Source organism: Cygnus olor, chromosome 2 (assembly GCF_009769625.2).
Source record: "Cygnus olor isolate bCygOlo1 chromosome 2, bCygOlo1.pri.v2, whole genome shotgun sequence".
Classification (NCBI taxonomy): Eukaryota; Metazoa; Chordata; class Aves; order Anseriformes; family Anatidae; genus Cygnus; species Cygnus olor.
The window spans coordinates 157177172-157184655 of record NC_049170.1 but is presented as its reverse complement, the minus strand read 5'-3'; positions in this window follow the sequence as shown (position 1 = coordinate 157184655).

Sequence of the window (7484 nt, the reverse complement as noted above, 5' to 3'; positions counted from 1 at the left end):
AGCACGTGCATCCCAACCATGGTTGGGACTGCCAGCACCATTGCATTTGGCACCTGATGTGCAACCCTCAAGCACTGCCAGCTGTGTAAAATATGTTTGACTCCAGTCTGGAAACATGAGTGACCCAGAGAAAAGCTCTTCCCCCTCCAGCTGCAATTGAACAGGGCTGGTTAATCCTTTTGTAAGGGTGCTAGGCGAGCAGCCAGGCCTGCCCCTGGGGAAGCCATCCAAAACAGACTCATCCTCAAGCGATTCAGATTGTTCCTTTCAGTACTTTGGAAAAGGTTATCGGTCTTCTTGTTTCAGGCCAGAGCGGATTGATGGATAGGGGGGAGAAGGCAACATGCACTGTGCTCTGCCTCCTTCAGAGATGACTTTATCTGTTGAAGGCAGATAGAGATGTGTGATTCGGGACTGGCTAGTTGTTTGCCCTCTGCAGAAATCCATTTTCCACATGTGAAAAGAAGGTTTTGTGCTGCTCTGCAATATCTGACCACCTTGGGAGATGCCCTCAGGCTGGCCAAGCAGCCCAGCTCCATAGGATGGGGACTCCATAAAAAGCAAAGCAGGCGGTGAGTCAGGCACTTGGCATGCAGTACATTTACTCTGCAATAAATGCATTGGCCAGAGCACAAAACCCAGCTGAGTAAATGGCACATCCTAGAGCTGGGATTGTGCATGCTCTCCTTCCCACAGACATCCCCAAGATCATGCTGGTTTTTAGGCGCTGGACAAATTCTGGGTGAGAACTCCTCATCTTTACTGAGCTATCAAACCCAGGAGAGGAGGAGATGAGCAACAAGCCACAGGTAGACACTGACTCCTTCCACCCTCTCTTGGAGCCAGATACTCTCAGAGGGGTAGGATTTCCCTCGTTATTCAAGCATCCATGTCAGAGTGACTTCTGCTGATGTCAAGGCTGGTATAAGGCCATAGTGACCCTGTAGGAGAAGGGAAAAGCAGGAGGTTAGCTGGGAAGGACCAGAGTAAGCTGGTTCTGCAGCACAACCAGGCTCCACACCTGCTGATCCCTCCACTGTCTCCTCTGCCCACACCTGCTCCTGCCTTTTGTCCCTTTTGAGAGGCAATCCAGCAGCTGCACAGGTTCTGTGCATCCAGCATGTGGCCCTTCCACATGGAAGGAGATTTAAGACCTCTTCTGACTGAGCCATCAACTGAAACCAAGAGCAAAGCTGAGCTGAGCATCACTTACAAATAAATCCTTCCCAATAGTGTGGGGTTGGAAGAGTACTAATTAGATCAGAGAAGACACAAAACCCAGGTCATGGCAAATACAATCAAAACAGGAGGGCATGTTTATCACATCACAGCCCGCCCAAAGTGGTCAGAAGTAACCTTGGAAGACCTCAGAGCCAACACAAGACCCACTTTTGTTCACCAATGCTTGATAGAGTTTTGCCTCAGAGCTGTGCTGGCAGCCAAAGATAACTAACAGCATTGTTTTCCCATTAATCTGTGGCCCATTGGGTGCATGGAAGCAAAACAATACATTGCTGAGATCTCCTTACTTCCCCCTTTTTCACATTCCCTGTTATTTGCCAAAAGCCATCAATACAAACAAATCAATAACAGGCCTGTACTCACTTCCAGGAATGAAATGTGTGCCAGCTCCTAGGAAACTCCTATAGGAAAGACCTTGGCCTCGTTGCTCAAACACACAGAAAGGCTTTATAGGGTGTAAATTAACAAGCTATAAAATATATCAATGAACTAGTTATTCCTTAAACATTTTACTGCTTCCTTCTGTGTTAATACATCTTCTTTATGGGCTTGAGCCTGATGGGTACCACTATTATGTAAGTGGATGGAGAGAGTGTAGCACTTTTTCTATAGAGAGCATCGACCAGGCTTACACAACGCAGCCCCACCACAGGCTGGTACCACAGGGCAGATGGCATTGTTAGAGGTCAAGTGCACATCAGAAAAGAAGCATTTTCTGACTTCAAGAGGGTAGTGGCTCAAGGAACTGTGTCCTTCCCAACCAACAGCTTTGTGGTCATCTCCAGTCAACGTGAGCCCTGCTTCACCCTCCATGACCTTCCCACCAGTCATGGGCTCCCACGCTCTTTTTGGGCAGAAAGGCTGATCGGGGAACTGATCCAGCATGGGATTAAGCACTTTTTCATTCATCCAAGACCCTTTCACATCACTTCTCTGAGTCATTTCCCAAGCAGCCACTCCAGTATTTGCCTGGTGTAAACATGGCAGAGAAATGTGCAGCTGGGTGAAGGAGGGGGGACGCAATGACTACGGAGAGATGACCAACACAGGTGAAGGCAACAGGGGCTAATCCAAAACTGAACTGCTCACCCAGGGACAGAAGATGTGATTTCAGAGAGGGCCAACGTTTGTCACCACCATTTGTTCCCACCCTACTGCCTCCCATGGCAATGTGCTCCATCCACTCCAGAGCAAGTTCTTGTGGCTCAGCCCAAAAGGCAGTGAAAGTGGATTCTGCCAGGTTTTCTCTGGGGGACGTGGCCTACAGGCTGGAGAATAGTCAACCAGAAGTGGTAACTTTGCCATCAGAACCTCTTGAGCTTCTCTGTTCATATCTTTATTTGCTCCGTGCCAAAGCAGACAAGAAAAAAGTACATTTGCATCCACTTTTAGTCAATTTTTCATCATCAGAGGAAACTTTGTGTAATTCAGAATCAGGCTCAAAAGTGAAATTGTCTCTAGGAGCTCATTGCTTGCACCTAACTCATAGCATGTAATTGTTTTTGTGTATTCATACAAGAGCTTGACAGACCATTTTAAATTGGAACAGGCTCCCCAGGACAGTGTTCATGGCAACAAGCCCCCCAGAGTTCAAGAAGTGTTTGGACAATGCTCTCAGCCATGTGGTTTAATTTTTGGGTGCTCCTGTGTGGAGCTAGGGGTTGGACCAGATGATCCTTGTGGGTCCCTTCCATCTTGGGCTATTCTATGATTCAGGTCTTGGATGTTTTTTCACAAATGGCTTTGGGTAAATCTTTTACCCAAAATGAGAATTTCTGGAGAAGGCAAGGAAAAGCTACTACATGTCATGCAAAGACACATAAAGTTCCATGGCAGCTCCTGTATTCGTGTCACAGTACATGATATACAAATTGTAGATCACCTTCTATGGCTCATGTTGAATGCCCTGCATAGAAGCTGAAGGACCCAAAGGCAGAACTCCCACCAATTTTAACAGGAATAGAACTAAAAGATTAACTCCTTTGATTGAAACATTAATGTTCAAATTTTTTACACTCTCACTCCTTAACAAGGTGAGATTTACACTGCCAGGGAGTCTAGCTAACACCAGCCCAATAAAGTCCTGACTTTTCTTCTATCAGCTCTACTACTTTTCTTAAAACAAGCGTGTTATTTTCTTTCCAAACATCTCAGCTCATTCCAGCTAAAAATCTTTGAGTTCACTTCACCCTTAGAGCAAGCTGGCCAAGGAAAAAGGAGGACACTTTTAATGAGGGCAGAGCTAGTAGGGCTTGAGTTGGTGATGCTGGAAATTAAAGGCAATAGCTATTCTCCCCCCTTTTTCTGCTCTGGCATAGATAAATCCCCAAATGTCAAAGTTCAGCATTTATTAGATAGCAAATGCACTTTACTTCTCAAACTCACTTTAAGTAGCCAAGGTGCTAGTGCATAAATAGCCAGCCTTGCATCAAAGTGGTGTTCCCATGGTAGACAGCTTAAGCTAGCTCTTGTCAAGGTTGGGAACAGTTGCACGCCGGAGAAGCTGGTGTTGGCGTTGCTGCTGTGCCACGGGGCACCCATCTCACTGCACTGCGAGGATGGGAGCCAGTAGTTCCCTCAAGAACAAAACCTCCTCCATCAAAGGTTAAACCATGGAAAATTCCCAAGTACTAGATCATCTGCCATTCGCAAATCAGGCAGTTAGTTATGCGTGTACTTCTCTAGTCACTTGAACTAGGACCTCTGTGAGTTGTCCTGTTGACTAATGGAAAGTTAAGCCTTCAGGGTTCTGAAGGCTGGGCCACTGAGCCTTAAAACTGCTGTGTTGTGCCAGTTTGTCTGAGACACTTTGGGCAGTACAGAACATTGTTTTCGGTTTATTATTTTTATTTTTAATCTTAATTTTAGCTGGAATAGAAGAGCAAAATGATGGAAGAAATGTAGCAACAGTATTTGAAACAAGCATGGAATTTTACACAGGACAGAGCTCCCAGAAATAGCTCTGAAACAGACTGCTTTAAAAAAATAAAAAATAAAAATAAAAATAAAAGATTTTATTGGTGTTAGAAGGGTGATTTCTCAGGGCTCTATTTACTGAGACAAGCCTAGAAGGGAGGGAACATGTATTGCTGCACAAGGGAAAGCAAGACACGTGCCATTACACAACCAGGAAGCGCATGAGACCAGGCTCTCCATGATACATCCTGTTTAGACAGCGGCACTGCTGTCCTGTGTGTCCACTTAGCAAAATTCTTTTGTAGATCCAAATGAAAGACTCCTGAAGATCTGCTCAGCTTTGATGTGGCCGTTGTTATTTTGGAGAATGGAAGGTTAAAAATGCAGGTTGGTTGCAATTTGCTACTTCACTTGCTCACTGAGAAAGGAAAAAATAAATCCAGGTACCTGCTGTTCCGTTTTCATTGTTGCAGGTAAACTCCTTCAATATGTTTTCTTGTTTCCCTGGATCTGGGCTACCACCTAAATTTCTGCAAAATGAGAAAGGAGAGAAAGGAAAAGCTCCTAGGGAAATGAGAACAGACTGAGCTCCTTCCATGGTTACAGTGAACCCCTTTCACAGGGGTCTGTTAAAAAGGAAAGCAAAGAAAATGCCACCTCTAAGCACAACCTTCAGCTCAGATGAAAATGCACCAGGAGAAATAATAAACACTGGCAAGGCCCCAGACTGGCCATTATGTTTTATGAGCTGTCATTTCCCTTATTGATGGACCAGCTCGGAAACACAAAAAGCTGCTTTTGCAAGGCAAGAGGAAAAAACACCTTAGAAAATCCAGAACTGAGGCCCGGCATGGTTAGGGTACCACAGGGTCATGGAAGAGAGGTCATGGCAGTCCCCTCTCTAGTGAACTTTAAACTATTTCTTGAAAATAAGACCCTGAATATATACCTCCAGAGTTAACAAAGCAAGGACTGCAACACAGGTGTTCAGCAAGAGTTTCCTAACTATGAGGCTTGAAAGAGAAGAAACCCCAAATCCCTGCCATCCTCAAGAACAACCACAGTTCTCTTTCAACCCAACACCTTCAGGGTCATAAGTTCTTCCTGAAGAACACTTCGCACCCTTCAAAAGCTGTGAAAGACTCTAAAAATCCCTGCCAGGTAAATGGAGGGTTAATATTACTGCTACCTAGGAGGTTATCGCTAAAATGGGACTCCTGCCCAAGCGTGATGGCTTATGGGCATACCTCAACTGTGATGGGTTCTTCGGAGCTAGATGGTCTTCCTTCTTTTGTTCAGGAGGTCCATTTGTAGTAAAAACCTATAAATAAGCTGATAGGTCAGGAGACAGAATGAAAAAGGGCCACTGCTGGGTCATTTAATGTATAGACTAATACATGTTCACTTGATCTGCCGTGTAAACCTCAACTGTTCAAGTTTATCATTCACTGCCAAAAATGCTATTACAGCAGCTTGAGATTTCAAAGACAGCTATATTCCTGTTTCTGACTGACCTTTGGATGGATTTTTTAACTCGGAAAAAAAGAAAAAACAAAAAACACTTTATGTGTTCTCAAATGGAGCTTAAAAGGTTTAACACATTTCTAAGTATAGACATGGTGATTTATGAGGGCCTCTTTTTCTGGTTTTTATAAGACTGTCTTTCTCCAGCAAAGAACGATATATTGGTTCAGACAAGAACACCGGGAATCTTTAAGACTTTAATATTTATGACATAAAGCGTGTGATCCAATGGGCAACAAACTGGACTTATTATTTGGCTCAGCCATGGGTGTGCTGAGCAACCCAAGAGCTTCCCCTCTCTGTGTCTCTTATTCTCAGGAGTGGTGGTACACAGGGACAGAAAATATTTTCTCACTGGCTGGTTTTCAGTACAACCTAATCATTTGGTGGTACCAGACGAGATTTCCTTTCCCAAATTCCCTTCTCCCTGCAAAGTTTTGTCACTGCAGTTTCCAAGGGTTGGCTAGCCCAATTAAGTTTTTATCACAAGGTGCTTGGGGCTGTTCTAGTTCATACAGACTAATCTCAACACCTGCCCCCAAAAGCTTACCATTTAGGGTTTGTGCATCGTGGTATCACCCAGACGATCAAATAGCAGATGACAGACCAGTTGTGTAAGAGCTGGACAAGTGCATCATAGAAAGGTATGATGCAAAAAGATCCCGAACCCAAAAAGAGCACAGGTTTAATTGCGGTTGTGCAACAATAAAGGGCAAGCTCCAAATTCACCTTCAGGTGTGGCTCTAACATCTGAGTGCTCGAGTGCTTGCATCACACCACCCAAGTGAATGAGCACTCATGAATCTAAGAGAAAACTACCAGCATTAACGGTATGAAAGCCTTACGTTAGAATTCCTGGAAGCAGCTTGGCCACGCAAATAAATCTGGCTCAGCTCCCGGGCAGAAAGGAGCCCTAAACAGAGGTGTGATTAATCTGCTGTGAATAATTCAGCATTAACGATCGCACTCACAGGTTCCAGTTTCCGCTGGTGACCTCCAAATCCTCCAAATCTCTCACAGACCTTGGTCTTGTGCATGTCCCATGCACGTGTCCATGCACACGTCCACTGCACGGAGCAGGAGGAAGTATGTGCACGCCACGTGGCAGAAATCTCAAGATGAATTCTGAGCCCTAATTGGAGAGAGTGAGATCTCCCCAGGAGATGAGTATTCTCCAGCCTTCTGAGGGTCTGCAGAGAGGTGAGTTATTCAGGTGTTGAACCTGAACACAAGAAGCTGTGACGTGTAAATGCGTAAAAGGCTGACCTGCATGTGTACACAGGTACATTCAGGTGCACACATCTACAACTTCATGGCGCATGAAGCCCACATCTTTAAGGCCACCCTTGGTGATGGGCAAAGCAACCCAAATCTGCACCTCCTCTTCCCTTGGAGACAGACAGAGCCTTGGCCCAAGCATGGAGGCAGCAAAACTGGGTGGCTGTGTCCATGTGGCATTGGGCAGGGGGCCAGACACCCCTTGGTCCCTCTGCACTGCCTCCATCCCTCTCCCTTGAACCAGCACATGGGGCTGAACGGCTGGAGGGAGAAGGCAGGGTTTTGCTGGTGCAGGTAAGGAAGAAAGCAGCTCTCTGCACAGATCCAAGGGCCATGCCTCCAAACATCCCCATGTCCAGGTGGTGACCAACACATGGGGCCAGCTTGGCCTGGAGAAGCACCCTTTCATCTACCACAAGCCCCTAAAACTGCCTACATCACGAAAACTCACCTCCAGCTCATCTTCGCTCCTCTCCCTCCCCAGCCCTCCCCTCCACCCTGAAGACATCCTTTGACCAAAAGGA